Here is a 17,746-nt window from a genome sequence, read left to right on the forward strand (position 1 = left end):
CGGAGACTGGTGAGGACCAGGACATGAGCCGGAGTATGGGGAGGACCAGGACATGAGCCGGAGTAAGGTGAGGACCAGGATGTTGAGCCAGGGCCTGGTGGACCAGGATACTGAGCCCACTCTCGCTCTCTTTGAGAGGCCCGACTAAACACCCGGTTCGTCCTCTCTTTCAGGACCAGGCAAGGGCCAGTACAGAGATCCAAGGACATCAGAGACTGGGGCGCTGGACTTGCACCCCCTGTTTTTCATTGCATTTCTCCATGAAACTGATAAAACTGTGTGAAATCTCCTTGAGAGAGATTCAGATTCCCTAGATCTCACTGGACTCACAATCTGCAGAAAGAGGCTGAGAATGAAAGTCCTTGCACATTATCTGTTCTACTCTTTTCTGCCACAATGCCCTGGGATGTACCAAATATTTCCGTAGAGTGATCCCCCAAATATTCATGCCTGTACTTTCATGTAATACGTAAGTGCATTCTGGGAGTTGTAGTCTCCGTTACTTCACAAAAAAAAGGGTTAAAAAATAAACTCCTTGCTTGGAGATGTGTGCCTCTGTCATGAGCCATCTGAGGCTCAATGGTAACTTCGGATACTTTTCAAAAACTCAGATACAAATAGGGCCCCTCTCCTCTAGTCAGGATAAGGGGATTACACTCCCAAAATAACCCCTGCTCACCCAATTGGTAGTTTGGCATGAGCAGTAGGGCTTTACTTCAGAGGCGTTGTAAGTTAAGCAGTTGAGACCACATACAATAACCCAGTGACAACACTACAAATGGACACCACACAGGTTTTCTATCAAACATAAGTAGACTTTATATAGAGTTACCACAAGACCATCAATGACAAAAAAATACACACTATGATTACTTTAAGATGGTAGATGTTAGACCTGGCACGTTGGGTGAGTCTCCCTTCCACTTTTTGTTGCTGTGCCTCGTGTGTTTTGCTTGTGTTAGCTGCTCAGAGCACTGTGCCATCGCCAACCAGTGCCACAGTGCAAGTGCTCCCTGTATAAAATGTAGATATTGATTGGACTCCATGATTGGCTTATTTGGTTTACTGTCAGACCCCAGTACAGTGCACCAGGAGTGCCCAGGGCTTGAAAATCCAAATGCTGCTTGTGGGCCTGCAGCACTGGTTGTGCCACCCACAGAAGCAGCCTTGTAAAATGTGTCTACGGTCTGCCAGTGCAGAACCTGCGTGCAGTCTGGTACTGTCATGCTGTCTGGGCAAGTGCACCCACTTGCCAGTCCCTAAACCTTTACTTTGCTTCATATCAGTCGCCCCTATGGTAGGCCCATGGGCAGGGTGCATTAAGTATAAGGTGGGACAAGCCCTGATGTGTGTGGCATGTCCTAATAGTGAATTACAGCCATTTTCGTTTTTCACTATTGCAAGGCTACCTGTTCTCATAGGCCAGAATGGGCTGTTGGAATTGTTAAATTCTATGATCCTAACATACTCTGGGAACACGGTAGAAATTCGAGTTTAGTATGCCTGAACTCAGAATAATAAAATACATCTTTTAGTTAAGTTTATTTTAATATTCTGTGTTTGCAAATACCACTTTTAGAAAGTAGGTGCCTGCTTGCCTAACCATTTCAGCCCATCTCTGCTAGGATGTGTATCTGCTGTCTGGCTTCTGTGAGTGACAGGGCTGGAGGATTCCAGGAGAGAGGCTGAGGCAGCCCGGTGGTGAATAGAGAGATTTACATCCAGATGGGTGGGAAGAGTGCACCTGGACTCTGCATAGGACTGTGCCTTTCCACCACAATGCTGACTCCACCTCCTGTGGAGCGTCTGATGTCTCTGCCCTGCTCCGTGAATGAAAAGTCAAGAGTCATGTCAACAAAGCGCTCAAGAACTGGTTCAGGCTAGGCAAAGGGCCCTCACCCCCAGAGGAACAAAGGAATTAGGTGTATAAGTATTAGGACCCTGCTCCCAAGAAATTAGATCCTGCTTTGACAAGAAGAAACCTCTGCCCGACGAGAAGGAACTGGGAAAGCTGAAGGAGGAGTACTGCCTCTGACTTGGGGGATTGGCCTGCAGTGGTTGCCTTGCTGCTGAAGGAGAGGAGAAAGACTACAAAGACTTTATTTCCCAACTTGTGCAAAAGATCTCCAAGGGCCTGTGAGTGAGCTTGCCCCCTGAACGAAGTCCCAGGACCATTGGACTTCATCCACCTCGCAAACCACCTCTGGAAACACTGTTTTCAGTCGCCGACTCGCACCGCTTTCAAGGACTGTACGACCCCAGCTCCCAAAGTACGGCTCGTACGTCGCAACGGAATAGTTCGCACCGCACAAGGCACAGTCCCCTCAAGAAACGCACAGGCTCGCACCGCGGCAGGAGGACATCGCCGCGTACGTTTTTTTTTCACCGCATCGTCCGTGACAAACTAATCAAAGCAAAGGTACTATGTACGACTTGCACCGCATTTTGGTACGCATCGGACAAGAGAGTCCGCTGCGTTTGTTAGACTCTTTCTGGGTATTTTCATCACCGTGAGAGCCGGACGAAGGGTACGAAGCGCACAGAACTCTAAAATACGCATTTCAACAAGAACTCTTTATTGCTAATAGTATTGTGGCTCATTTTTGTCGTTATTTGGTCTTGTGCTATGTCTCTATATAAAGATAACTATTTTTGATATAATACTAGTGTGGTGTCCATTTGTAGTGTTGTCACTGGTTTACTGTATGTGGTCACAAATGCTTAACTTGCAAAGCCTCTGAAATAAGTCTTGTCTGCTCGCGCCAAGCTACCTAGAGGGTGAGCAGAGGTTATTTTAAGAGGGTAATCCCCTTATCCTGACTAGAGGAGAGGGTCCCTGCTGTCACAAGTACTTACCTGTGCCAACCAGAGACCCCCAAATCTAACAGTAGATTTAAGCTTAGTTCAGTTCAGTTCTTAGATGCGTCAATGTACCTTAGGTTGCGTTGCGCTTCCACAACAAGCAATGTCGCAGCGATGGGAAATGCGGCAAAGTTCAGATACAAAGAAATAAAGACGTGAAGATCTCCCAGATGCGGCACACTTCTCGGGGATGAGAAGTCCTCGGTTCGATGCGTGGACTGTAGCGGTGACACCCTTATGATACGACGGCAACAGCTCCAGCGGCGACGCTCTTCTACCATGATGCGTGAAGCTTCCGCTTGATGCGACAACTACAGCGGCGACATCCAAGATGCGACGGCAGCGCTTCTCAGGGATGCGAGGTGCTCTTGGTCAATGCGGTACAAATCGACAGTTCCAGCGGCGACACCATCCTTCGGAGTTGCGACGGCAGGCACAGCGACGGCGACACGCTCCGACCTCGTTGCGAGATTCTTCTCCTGATGCGGTTCAGTGCGACAACTACAGCGGCGACACCCTCCTTCGGAGTTGTGAGGGCAGCGACGGCGACATGCTTCCTCTTCGTTGCGGCATGCTTCTCTCTAATGCGGTGCAGTGCGACAGTTCCAGCGGTGACACCCTCCTTCGGAGTTGCAACGGCAGGCCCAGCGACATGCTTCTTCTCGTTGAGTCGCGCTTCCAGCTCCCTGCGACACGCAGTTCTTCAGAAGGCCCAAAACAGCAGCAGGCACTTCCTAAAGAACTCTGGGGAGCTGGGGGGGTGAAGTCTATTGTCCATGAGACTTCAGCAGGAGGCAAGCTATTTTCCAAGACCTTGGAGATCCTTCACAAGTTGAAAGCAAAGTACACAAAGTTCCTTTCTCCGTCCTTTGGCAGTAAGGCAACCACTGCAGGCCAATCCCCCAAGCAGCACTTCAGCTTGGGAATAGTCTCTCCTCAGTTTCTTTAGGTTCATCTCCTCAGTAAAGGTTTCTTCTTGTAGTCCAAAGTGATCTAATTTCATGAGATCAGGGTCCCAATATTTATACCCTAAAGTTCTTTGTTCTCTGAGGGGAGAGGGGCCTTTGCCCAGTCAAAACCAGTTCTGAAGCACTCTGTTAACCAGACTTCTCCTTTCCTTTCACAGTGCAGGCATATCAGACGCCCCACAGGAGGTGGAGCCAGCATTATGGAAGGCAAGTACAGTCCTGGAGCACTTTGTTTACAGGACTCCTTCTCTTCTTTCAGTGTGCAGGGCAGAGACTTCAGCCGCACCCTAGGGGGTGGAGCCAGCATTGTGGAAGGCAGGCACAGCCCTATTCAAGGTTCAGGTGCAACTCCTCCCTCCCATCTAGATGCAGATCTCTCTATGCACCACTGGGTGACTCAGCCTGTCTCATGGAATTCCCTAGCCCTGCCACTCACAAAAGCAGACATAGGAATACACAACCTAGCAGAGGCAGGTTTGAATGGTTAGACAAGCAAACACCTACTTTCTAAAAGTGGTATTTGCAAACACAGAATATTAAAATAAACTTCACAAAACGATGTATTTTATTATTCTGAGTTCAGGCATACCAAACTCAAATTTATACCATGTTCTCTGAGTCTGTTAGGATTATAAAATGTAATAACAAACAGCCCATTCTGGCCTACGGAGAACAGATAGCCATGCAATAGTGTAAAAACGAAAATGGCTGTAATTCACTATTAGGACATGCCACACACATCAAGGCTGGTCCTACCATATACTTACAATGCACTCTACTCTTGGGCCTACCATAAGGGTGACTGATATGAAGAAAAGGTAACGTTTAGGGACTGAGAAGTGGGTGCACTTGCCCAGTCAGCATGACAGTGCCAGACTGCACGCAGGCTCTGCAATGGCAGACATTAGGCACATTTTACACGGCTGCTTCTCTGGGTGGCACAACCAGTGCTACAAGCCCACCAGCAGCATTTGAATTTACACTCCCTGGGCACACTCAGTGCACTAGATTAAGGTCTGACAAGTAAACCAAATAGCCAAACATGGAACCACTGATTCATACATCAATTTACAATAGGGAGCACTTGCACTGTGGCACTGGACAGCAGTGGTACAGTGCCCAAAGCATCTAACACCAGCAAAAATACATGAGGCGACAGCAAAAATGGAAGGGAGACCCACACCAAATGGTTCCAGGTATGACAATGAACTCTTAAAATAAAATTATATGCCTCTAAAGGAGCATCTCTGGCTGGTGAGAGCAGTGGCTGAGGTGGTCGACACTCCTCATGTTGTGCTGAGCCTCAGCTAGGCCTACCACGGCTAGGGGTTTGCCCTGCTTTGCACAAGTCCTCAAACCAATAGAATAGAAGTTGGCACGGAAACTGGAATATAAAACAAAAGCTTTATTAACCTCATGAGGTGGAACTACATTCACACAACACCACCCTTTGGTAGTGTATGAAGTAGCACAAAGAGTAGAAGGACCATGGGTCTTTTATACCCACACAAGGGCTCAAAAGGAGGCGGTACAAGTTCACAGTGGAGAGTTCACATACATAAATGGTCATACAGATATGCACAGTCAACAGTAAGGAGGAGCTAGCAGTTTGCGGACTCCAGTAAAAATAACCTGACAGTTACAGACTAGAACATGTGTATGAACAGGTACAGTTTCTTCTGCGCATGTGCAGAGTAGCAAAGCCTAAATATAGCCAGTCCATAAGCAGAGTACAAGGGTCAATGACAGTAAAGACAGACAGAGCACATGGTAAGCACATGGCAGATAAGATGAATGCCGGAAACAAGATGGCTTCAGCTAAATGCTAACATCGATCGCTGTCAAATTACAACACTCATACCCAGAGGACAAACCAGGACAGGCATCTCCTCCGACCCCACCATGGCAGGTTTCATAACAGCACAGGACAGGCCTCACCTCCTTTGCATCACCCCACCAAGACAAGACAGGCATCTCCTCCTACCCGCTTAGGACAGGCTTCACCTCCTCTGCATTCCCCTGGACAAGCCTCACTGCCTCTGCACCCCTGGACAGGCCTCGCCTCCTCTGCACCCCCTTGGACAGGCCTAATCTCCTCTGCACCTCCCTGGACAGGCCTCGCCTCCTCTGCAGCCCGTGGACAGGACTCACCTCCACTGTAACCCCTGGACAGGCCTCACCTCCTCTGCATTCCTTGGACAGGCCTCACCTCCTCTGCATCCCTTGGACAGGCCTCACCTCCACTGTATCCCCTGGATAGGCCTCACCTCCTTTGCATTACCCACAGCCTGTTCTGCACCCCCCCCCCCCCCCCCTTCAGGACAGGCCTCACTTTCTCTGTAACATAACATAACATGTGTATTTGTAAACCGCACATTCACCAATAGGTCTCTTGGCGCTGAAAACAGATGTTCATTGTTACCCAACTCAATGGTACTCAAGTTATCGACATCCGATGTATGAAATGCTGAGTGGGCCCGCCGAGATTTGAACCTGTGAATATGAGGTTGAACACAGACCCCTGCAATGGACGCATTAGTCACCTGAGCCACCAGACACCTGGGCAGGCCTCACCTGCTCTGCACCCCTTGGACAGATCTCATTTCAACTGCACCCCTATATACACCTCATCTCCTCTGCAACCCCCTGGATAGGCCTCAACTCCTCTGCAGACCCTGGATAGACCTCACCTCCTCTCCTCTGCACACCCTGGATAGACCTCACCCCCTCAGCACAGTACAGGCCTTACCTCTCCTGCACCCCCTGGACAGGCCTCACCTCCTCTGCCCCCCCCCCCCCCTCCTGGACAGGCCTCACTTCCTCTGTACCCCTCCTGGTGTTGTAATTTGACAGCGATTAGATTAAGCATTAGCAGAAGACAAGCTGTATTTGGCAACTATCGTAACAATTCAGTCGACTCCATTTTGTATTTGTGGCAGCCATTTTGTCTGTCATATGCTGCCATGTGCTCACCGTGTGTTTTGTCCTACTTCCTTGTTAACTGTGCTCGAAATCTGCCCAGCAACAGGCTATATTTAGTATCTCCTGTTTCAGTGCATGCCCAGTAGAGTCTGCAGCTGTTAGTAATTAGTTCCAGATAGGAATGTGTTTTTGAAGGTCTTGAGAACCGTTAACTCCGCCCACTCATCGATTGTGCTTCTAAAATGTCCTTATATGCACATAAAACTCATTCTTGTGTTTTGTACCGCCTTCTTTGAGCCCCCGCTTTGTGTATAAAAGGGGCCATGTGCTTTAGTTCCGTGTGCTACTTCATACAATACTGAAGGGTGTTGTGTGGACTGTAGTACCACCTCCGGAGGTTAATAAACTATACTTTTCTATTTTCCAGTTTCTGTGCCAACTTCTTCCTATGGTCTGAGGACTTTGTGCAGAGAAGGGCGAACCCCTTGCACTGGTAGGCCTTGATGAGGTTTACTTCTACAAACTGGCGCCCCACACGTGGGGCTCATCGGCGACTCGGATGCCCGAAGGAGTGGTCGTGACGAAGGATTGGAATCTCGCTGCGGACACGATCGCATGCCAGAAGATACCCGAGTCTTGGCACCCACTGCGTTTTTCCTTTCTTTCCGATCTGACCATCCAGGTGGCGACGGTCCTCGACTGAGATCTCTTCTGTTGAATTGCCGTGCAGTGATCGTTTGGTCGAATTTAGAACTTGGCAGTTGGAATCTGGACGCCCTGTGATTGGTAAGAACCAGGGCACAAGCCTTAAAAAAATAAGTGGGAGGACGCTGACGTCACAACAGGAAGTGAGGTCACGAAGGGTGGCTTGCACCATCAGACTCATTGCCTCCCCTCGCTCACCCCTCAGATGCGATTGCATCAGAGAAGCCAGCACGTGAGCAGCGTTCTGAATGAGCCGCGATCTCGCCCCAGAGAGGCCAGAGTGCGTGTGTGGCTCCATTTGCTTCAGTAATCGAGCTCCTGGAAAAATAAGTGGGGGGACGCCGTCCACCTGCGTGGTACCCCGACTCGAGCCCTGGTAAGAACCGTTGTGCTGTACTTGCTGTGGGTTTTGGAAGCCTGGGAGTGGCAAGGTAGTTTTAGGAACGCTTGCTGTGGCAATTTGATTTGGGAGACTAGTCATGATTGGTATGATTTGGAATTGGATATATGCGTTGCAAACCATATAGGCAGGTAATGAGGAGACTTTTCTCCAAATTGCGATTTTGATTTGAACGGCACAATGTATTAAAGATACCTTAAGTGCTACTTTGATGATAATACTGCATATTTTGCACTATTTTTGGCATGCCTGCTTTTAGCGCACTTCGTAGGATGTGCTGCTTTTGTAGTGATAACCGGTTAAGACTTGAGGAATCACAACCGGCTCCACCAGAGGGGACGCCTAATAGGGATATGTATATTAAATATGGTCTTTCTTCTATAATGTACAACACATTATGGAATAAAAACACTCGTGCGGATCCAGAGTTACGTTGGCTAATGCATGGGTCATTTGATTTGCGAAAGATTGAGTACGTGGAACAGTGTATGTTTGAGCGGAAATCCAGACAAGATATGTTTGAATGTATACGAATGTGGGTGAAAGAAGTACGTGAACGAGAGAGGCGTGAGCAAGCGTTGATTAAGAAAGAGCAGTGGAAGAGTGTGTATGAGAAAGCACAGGAGTTGAGAAAGAAAGAAGTGAAAGAATTGGAAGAGAGACATGAGAAGGAACGCAGATTACAGATATCTGGCCAATATGCTGTACGGCAACCTCCCTATCCTGTCCTTAATAAACCACAAGATGATTTTTTGTTATTAGATCGTCTTCCGCCTCTGTATGCCATTCCGTCCGCTCCGTCTGGCGAAGATGAGGATTCCGATTCGGACCAAAAGAAACGAGTCACTCGCTCTATGCTGTAGGTCGATCGTGCGTCCGAGCTCAGAAAGATCGCTCATCAAGCACTTCGTGATCATATTTATGATTTTCAATAGTCGAATAAAGTTGTTTTTGACACTTCGTGATACTGTTTCTGTTTCTAACATTTTAGACAGCTTAGAGGGGTGGCAGGAAAAGGAACAGTTATATTTTACTGGGTCGTTTGCTAGAGAAGTTGTTGAGATGTTTCGGAAAGTTTCTGATATTTTAGAACCTGATGATGTAGCAGCCGATTGTAAGCAAATGCGTGATGCTCTTTTTACTCTCCCCCAGGTGGCTGATGAGATAAGGCGGTTGTTCAAAGTACGAACTGATGCGATTCGTATGCGAGAGGAGAAAATGAAAGCAGATGCAGCTGCACGGACGGTTTCGGCTGACGGAAAGCAATCATCTATCTTTGAAACAGATAAGACCATGATAGAGCACGCAAATCCTATGCGAGAGGCAGCGCCTATATATATTCTTCCTAAAGGAACGGGTACAAGTGATAAGAGTTCTGCTGATGCTAAAGGCTATTTTATTTATAATTGGGCATACACTCCCTGGAATAGGGCAGAGGTAATGGCACTTAAAGCAGCATTACCTGACCCGCGGAAAAATCCAGCCGCTTTCTATGAGGAAGTTTCAGGGTGCTATTAACTCTTGTACTACGACTTTGGCTGACATTGATTTATTTTTCGAGTTCATATTACCGCCTGATATGTGGAGGTCTATGAGTAAAAATTATGAGCGTGCAGTTTTTTGGGGCATTATGGAAGGAGATAGAACAAGAGGACGAGGAAAGGGAACCTGCGAAAACCCAATGTCGATTAATATTAGATCTTCCCGCCGCGATATTACCTAAGTTAAAAACGATTGTCCCCCCTAAAAAGATTGATTGGACTGTTCTAGCATCGTGTAAGCAGAAGGTAGATGAATCGGTTTCAGATTTCTTTACGCGCTTTGAGGAAGCCTTTCATGCTTTTAGTGGGCAGTTGCTAATGGACGATATGGGCCGACATTGGTTTGTAGATAAATATTATTATTATTATTATTATTTATTTTTATAAAGCGCATAGTCACCCGGAGGTATCCCAGCGCTAAAAAGAACCCTAATTCAGCAGAACTGAGGACCGGGAGCTAAGAGCAGAAGAGAGAGAGGGTGAGAAAACAAAACAGGAGGGGGCGCGGAGGCTAGGGAAAAAAATGTGTTATCAATATGTCTCAAATTTATTACCAGGAGTGGCTAGTCGTTTGAAAGCTAGTGAAAGCTCTTGGACTACCTCTTCACCGGCATCTCTCTTGACGATGGCTCAATATTACGAGCGTCAGGAATTAGAAGCGAAGGGTAGTGAGGATAAGAAGTCTAAGGAGTTAAAAACAAAGGTCATGTTAGCCCAAGTATATGGTCCGCCTTCTAGGGATAACGATAGAGTTGGACGTGGTTCTTATGGTTGTTCTTGCGCTCGAATTTGGTCGTTGATCAATGTGCGTATTGTAGGAAATTTGGGCATTGGGCAGCTGAGTGTCCAGCATTGCGCTCACAGCAGTGTACAAGTGGTCGGGGACAAATGAGAAATCACGCGGAATATTCAGGGCCTAGGGGAAATACGAATGATCGCGCTAGATTTGATTCTAATGCATGAATACAGAACGGGTTCAATACTTTTGACAGACGTAATCAATATCAAATGTCTGATTATGCGCAGCCTGATTTACATGATTCTGCTTATGCATAGGATTGCCTAGGATGGGGTATGGAATCAGTTGAAGTTCCAGTAGATCAGAGGGGTCCTTATGTTACAGCACATGTTTTGGGTTCTACTGATCAGTTTCTGGTGATACAGGAGTCACTCGTAGCGCTCTGTCTAAACAATTGGTTCCAAGGGCTCCCCTGTCTGGCTTAACGATCACATCGATAGGGTTCGATGGAACACCTTCCCTTAGCCCATTGTCGCAACCACTTGCATTTCATGTTGATAAATTCATTGCTCCATGTCTGTTTCTGCTTTTCCCCGAATACACCAGATAATATTGTGGGTCTTGATATGCTCAAGTATTTCAGAGCTACAATACGATGTTCCCCTGAAGGAGGATGTGAGTTCTTGAATGATAATTACCCTGTAATGGAAAGAGCTTGCCTTGTTAAAGAAGACAACTCATTAGCTTCCCTCCTTGAAACTTTGAGGGCTACTTCAGATACTGATGTGGGACAGATGGTTATTCCACTGGTGCATATTAGTGTAAAGGAGGGAGCTGTGTTACCACGTTTGCCTCAATATAGAATTTCACAGGAGGGTGAGGAAGCACTCACACAAATTGTACAGGATCTTATTGAAGTTGGGGTAGTTGCCATTTACTGTCTGCAACAGTCCGATTCTCCCTATTTTGAAAAAAGATACTGACACTAGAATTTATCGATTCATAATTGATTTGCGAGAAGTGAATAAGATAGTGGTACCACAATACCCAGTGGTTTCTGACATCACGACACTTCTTACTCTAGTTCCTCCAACTGCAAGTACGTTCTCTGTTATAGACTTGAAGAGCGCTTTCTTTTCGATCCCTATTCATCCTGATAGCCGATATTTGTTCGGTTTCACTTTGAATAATCGATCGTATATTTGTTCGGTTTCACTTTGAATAATCGATCGTATAGATTTTGTAGAGTTCCCCAAGGCTATACCAGAGTGCTAGTATTTACAGCCAAGCATTGAAATGACAACTAGATTCTTTTGTTCTGCCTGAAGGTGTGGCGCTCTTACAATATGTCGATGATATCTTGTTGGCAGCCGATACCCCTGAGCAATGTGAAAAATGCACTCTGTCTTTGCTTTCCTTCCTTGCTTCACATCATCATAAAGTATCATGAAAGAAATTGCAATATTGTAGACCAAAGGTAACCTATTTAGGTCACCTTTTGTCTAAGGAGGGACGTGCACTCACATCAGATCGTATTCAGGCAATTTTAGACACACCAATACCGTGTGCATATTTTTCAGCAGTACTTGATCCTGTTGCTCGAGCGTTGCCTGGATGTTTTTTGCTCAGTAGCGGCAATAGCTGTGTCAATACGCCAGAGTGAAGGGATAGTTTTGTCACAAACTGTTGGTGCTGGAACCCCATGCTGTTGATGCCCTTTTGAATCAAACAAAGACGCAGCATTTAACTAGTGCTCGTCTGACAGGATAAGAGCTGACGCTGTTAGCTCCTCACATTACACTGAAGAGATGTGCAACACTAAACCCAGCCACGTTGTTGCCATTTCACAACACATGATTGTATATTCCTGACTGAAGAACAGACAAAGAGTCGTATTGATTTACAAGATACGCACCTTCGAGATGTAGATGGAGAACTGTGGGTTGATGGGTCTTGTCTGAAGTTGCCTGATGGTACAACTTCAGCCGCATACCCAATTACCACACTTCACACAATAGTGGAGACAGCTCGCATACCACAGAAGTCAGCTCAAGCAGCGGAACTAATAGCTTTGACACGAGCATGTGAGCTTAGTACTGATTTGTGTGTGAACATTTATACAGATAACCGCTATGCTTTTGGAGTGGCGCATGATTTTGGCCTGCTCTGGAAGGAAAGAGGCTTTCTGACATCACATGGGATGCAGATAATGCACGGAGAATTAGTGTATAACCTTTTGACTGCGTTGACATACCCAAAAAGAATAGCTATTGTGAAATGTAGTGCTCACAAGAAAGTTACAGATAAGGTGGGACAAGGAAATGCCTTTGCAGATCGAGTGGCACGTGAGACTGCGATGCAGCCTAGCACTACTTCCATGTATGAAGTGAAGTCGCAAGCTGAGCGGTGACACAATGCTAGGCAAGAAGTATTAAAGATACAGAGAGCCGCTTCTGAGAAAGAACGGGAGCAATGGTCTAAAGATGGAGAGTTGGATGATGAAGGTTGTTGGCAAAATAAGCAAATGGATAAATGGGAGCTGCCCATAGCTTTTGTACAACCTATGGTTCAGATGGCACATGTTGGAGCTTCAGCAATAGTGAAATTGCTTACGCAAGTTTGGGAGCATCCAGAAATTGCTAGCACAGCTAAGAGAGTAGTACAATCATGTATGATTTGTTTGCAATTTAATCCTGGAAAAGGGACACGAACTCCTGCAGGAGGGTTTGCTACACCAACTGCACCTTTTTTTTTGCAAATGGGTTATATTCAGCTTGAACGCTGCAATAATCTGAAGTATGTCTTGGTGGTGGTATGTGCCTTTAGTAAGTGGATTGAGGCGTACCCCACAAAGGACAACACTGCTATTACTACGGCAAAGGTGCTTTTGAAGGAATTCTTTCCTAGATATGGTGTTTGTAGACTTTTGTGAAGTGATAACGGACCTCACTTTATAGGGAATGTTATCAAGTATGTCCTGAAAGGATTAGGGATCAAACAGAAGTTCCATGCGGTGTTCCACCCGCAATCAGCAGGATTAGCGGAAAGATACAATGGTACTCTGAAGTTGAAATTAGCGAAAATACAGACTTCTACTTCTTTGACTTGGCCAGATGCGTTGCCACTGGCATTGTTGTCTATTAGATCAGTGCCGCATTCCCGGACAGGTCTCACTCCCTACGAGATTGTGTTCGGGAGGCCAATGAATATCTCGGGAGTTCCTAACCCAAGTTCTGTATATGACGTACCTTGTGTCTTAATGAATGACTATTTGGCACAATTAACTGATCGCTTGGTTTCTATTTATTAACAGGTTTGAGAAGCACTTCCTGATAGATCTACAGGTGAAGGCCATGAACTCCGACTGACTTCGTCATGGTGAAGTCATTCGAGAGGTCGAGCAGTCTGGAGCCGAGGTGGTGCGGACCAGAGCAAGTATTACTTGCTACGATGACAGCGGTTCGAGTCACGAATCGGAAGAACTGGATCCACAGTACTCGCTGCCGGAGAGTACTTCCTGCCTTGGTGGAGCCTGCTGTGTTGACCGACCATCGAGAGGTTTTGACTGCGGAGAAAGGCCACGCCGTGACACCTGACGGATCGAAGGAGTTCTTCCCGGATCCGACAATCCCTGGAGCACCGAGATATAATTTGAGGCCGAGGAAGGAGTTTGCAGTACCTGTGAAAGTTGTCTGAGCATTCCTTGGGTCAGTGAAACGGAGAGCCGATTTGGCAAGGGGGGGGATCAGCCATGCATTAGAGTAGTGACACCCGTCTTGGCCCGTGGTGAAGAAATCAACGGCTACCCAGGGGTAAGAGCTCTGACGACTACTTTAGTTTCTGGAAGAATTGTCAAGTGCTGTTATTGAAATGGAGAGAAAGAAGATTTTTTGTGCTATTGGGTTTATTGCTGCTTTAGTGATTATGTCGACAATCACTTGGTCTGTTGAGAAGACAACTCCTGCTCGTGAGTTGTTTGTTACCACTACACCAATACCGGAGGAGCACTTCTTTACGCTCCCGTATCAGGAACAGAAGCATCGTCAATCTTATCTCAACACTTTTATTCAGATGCTGCATCATACTCATAATGCTACAAACGCAACCAATTGTTGGGTATGTGGGATGATGCCTGCTCATCAAAAGAAAGGAGGAACACCTTTTATACCTCTTCCTTTCTCACTTAATGGCTCTTGTCGAGCCTGGTTCACTCTCTTGTTTGCAACCAGAAAGACTATAGTAGGTGGACTTCTTTTCCGTTTGAATGAATAAAGAGTGTTATCAAGACAAAGATGGGTATCCTCAAGCTAATGGAACTAAATGGGAATGGGAGGGATACCGACCGAACAATATTTCAACGCCATATGTCTTCACCAACACAAGAGACTCTGCCGAAAGTGAAAGCTTTGTGATTTCTGTTACAAAGACTAAAGCAAACATGTGTACAAAGTGTTGGACAGATTCCTGTTGGAATAAGTGACTGCATTACCGTTTTGAATATAGATGGAATAAATGATAGTTCTTTCCTAGCTTCACATAACACATACTTTGTATGTGGCAGCTATGGGTATTACCGACTACCAGCTGGGTGGTCGGGTGTATGTTATGTATTGTTTTTATTGCCCCCTGTATTTTTAGCACCTGCATCATATCATCGAGATCTTGAATTGTTTAGTAATATTACTATGAATCGGTATAAAAGGACATTTAAGTACAGATGATCTAGATGAAACAGATACTACTTTACAGCAATATGTGGACTTTACCCTAGGACTGTTCTTTTTTGTAGGTGCTGCATTAAATAGTAGGAAAATGCGACGATTGACTAGGATTGTGGAAGCTGTTACAAATCAGGCAGCTATAGCACTTGGAAATATTACTGAAGAACTGAAAATTGCTAGGGTTGTAGCACTCCAGAACAGGATGGTGCTAGATGTTATGCTTGCTGACCGAGGTGGTGCATGTCGCATCATTGGTAGTAGTTGTTGTGTGTTCATCCCTGATCACACACCGTCAGTGTATAATGCGATAAATAAACTCCATAAGATTGCTTCAGAAATTCATACAGAAAATGGTACTTGGACTTTTGCGGGATGGTTTTGGACTCTAGTTTCTGCTTGGGGCTGGAAAATATTGACTGTCCTGTGTATCATAATTGCAATAATCTTTACATGTTGTATATGTGTGCAATGTGGTCCAATAATATGCTCTATGTGCATTACTGCCTGTATACCAGCTAGGAGAAATACTGCAGCTATAAAAGTACAAAGTATTTTAGACAAAGAAGTAGCTGAAACGCTGAAAATTGATATACAGGATGAATATTTAGACTATCCCAGGTAGTCGAATGTCTTCAGCTAATGCTGAAAGGGTCGTCTGTTGTAATTTAACAGCGATTAGATTAAGCATTAGCAGAAGACATGCTGTATTTGGCAACTATCGTAACAATTCAGTCGACTCTATTTTGTATTCGCGGCAGCCATTTTGTCTGTCATATGCTGCCATGTGCTCATCGTGTGTTTTGTCCTACTTCCTTGTTAACTGCGCTCGAAATCTGCCCAGCAACAGGCTATATTTAGTATCTCCTGTTTTAGCGCATGCCCAGTAGAGTCTGCAGCTGTTAGTAATTAGTTCCAGATAGGAATGTGTTTTCGAAGGTCTCGAGAACCGTTAACTCCGCCCACTCAGATTGAGCTTCTAAAATGTCCTCCTATGTACATAAAACTCATTCTTGTGTTTTGTACCGCCTTCTTTGAGCCCCCTCTTTGTGTATAAAAGGGGCCATGTGCTTTAGTTCGGTGTGCTACTCCATACAATACTGAAGGGTGTTGTGTGGACCGTACCACCACCTCCGGAGGTTAAAAAACTATACTTTTCTATTTTCCAGTTTCTGTGCCAACTTCTTCCTATGGTCTGAGGACTTTGTGCAGGGAAGGGCGAACCCCTTGCACTGGTAGGCCTAGCTGAGGTTTACTTCTACACTGGATAGGCCGCACCTCAACTGCACCCCCAGCCCAGGACAGGTCTCTCCTCCTTAGCACAGTACAGACCTCGCCTCTTCTGCACCCCCTGGACAGGTGTCAGGGTGCATCAAAAAGTAATTAAAGCTCATCTTTGTCTCGCAGTATCTGCCATTGAACCAGCATTGCAAAGATCACCCGCTCGCAAAAGGTCGCAGGCGTTTATAGCGCGGAACCGTGCATTCTCCCCTATACTACCAACAGGGAGGACCGCGGTGGAAGTTGCCGGTCTAGTCCTGAGTTCCTGGACACGGACGCCAAGTCTAGACCAGCTGTGAAGTGTGCCGGTTGATTTTAGAACCGAGGCACCAATGGATTTTTTAGAGATTAGTGATGTTCTTTCTGTAGTCTAGTTAGATAGAAATAGCGCAATTTTTTTCCAGGCTTAGGCGCATGTTCGAGCGCTTCGTGCATCGGTTAGTTAGTTCGGTAATTTAGAACTAGAGAGAAATACCAATTTAAAGTGAATAGGAAAAAAGAAATATAAAGAGAAGAATTAACACTTACCCATTGAATACTTCAGTTCCTGATTTCTTCGTTGCTTGGTTGATGACGGAGGCTCCAGAAGGTTTCTAAGGGAGAAGTAAGAAGAATTCAGAAGATAAGAAAGTAAGGCAGTGAGTGAATGAACGAATGAGTGAAAAAGAATAAATAAACTCACAGAGTTAAAGGGTGCGAAAATGTTGTTTATAATGCAGGTTACCAATGAATAAAATACTTATATTGAAGAATAGATTAGGAGCAAAAGCCATAGGCTCTCTGGGTAAGGAAATATATATATATATATATATAGAGAGAGTGAGAGAGTAAGAAGGTGGAGAAGGAATTGAAGAAATTTAGTAATGTGTGCTTTTCTGTTACATCGATTTCCACTCTTGCTTGAAGAAAGAGAGGGAGTAAGAAAGGCATAAAACGGAGTACGGCAGAAAGGAAGAAGTAGAGTGGAAGAGCCAGATGGTCAGGCAGTCTCTTCTCTGTTCCATTCCCCTTTTCCCCAGCTGGGTTCACACGGCCACTAGTAAACTCTTCAGTTGGTGGCTGTGGGAAAACCAGTGGTGGAAATTAGAAAATCTCATAGTTCTGCTCCCAAGTTGGAAAATCTCATAGTTCTGCTCCTGGGAGTGTGGCACTGTGAGTAACCATGACCCTTAACAGAGTGAAGTGCCCACGTCAATACTCACCTGAGCAGAATGGCTAAAGGGTTCAATTAAAAAAAATTAGGAAATATTCTTAAGGAGATTCAACAACAGCTGATAGGAGTCAGGGAAAAAAATAAGGTAAATCAAATTTTAAATGAAGGCCCACATTTCTTAACTCCGTGCTCATTGTACTTCATGTGTCGGCCCACTGTCTTCCCAGATGCACAATCTTGTAGAGCTTCCATCTTGTCGTATCTCAAATGAGACGCAGCTTTGTGGTCAATGCCCCATGTCACCCAAGACTCCCCAATTTTATATAACTTCGAGGAATTCAAGAAAGAGTTTTTGTGAATTTTTGATCGTCGGACAATGAATTACTGGAGTTGAGGCAAGGGAATCGAGAGCTTGTAACTTACCTGGCCCAATTTAACAAACTTGTTGTAGAAACTG

At 45.7% G+C, this 17,746-nt stretch overlaps 2 protein-coding genes across 2 annotated transcripts in view; one reads left to right on the forward strand and one right to left on the reverse strand.

Annotated features, from left to right (window-relative positions):
* The window catches only part of LOC144806973 (uncharacterized), a 1,014,574-nt gene that overhangs the window by 925,717 nt on the left and 71,111 nt on the right, over window positions 1–17,746 (reverse strand). The window contains 1 exon segment of the mRNA XM_078673032.1: window positions 16,665–16,729. The gene's annotated coding sequence lies outside the window, so the exon portion shown is untranslated.
* LOC144806995 (uncharacterized) overlaps window positions 1–17,746 on the forward strand; it is a 1,119,020-nt gene that overhangs the window by 403,906 nt on the left and 697,368 nt on the right. The window lies entirely within an intron of this gene.

The sequence above is a fragment of the Lissotriton helveticus genome, chromosome 1_2 (genome assembly GCF_964261635.1).
Source record: "Lissotriton helveticus chromosome 1_2, aLisHel1.1, whole genome shotgun sequence".
NCBI classification, from domain to species: Eukaryota; Metazoa; Chordata; class Amphibia; order Caudata; family Salamandridae; genus Lissotriton; species Lissotriton helveticus.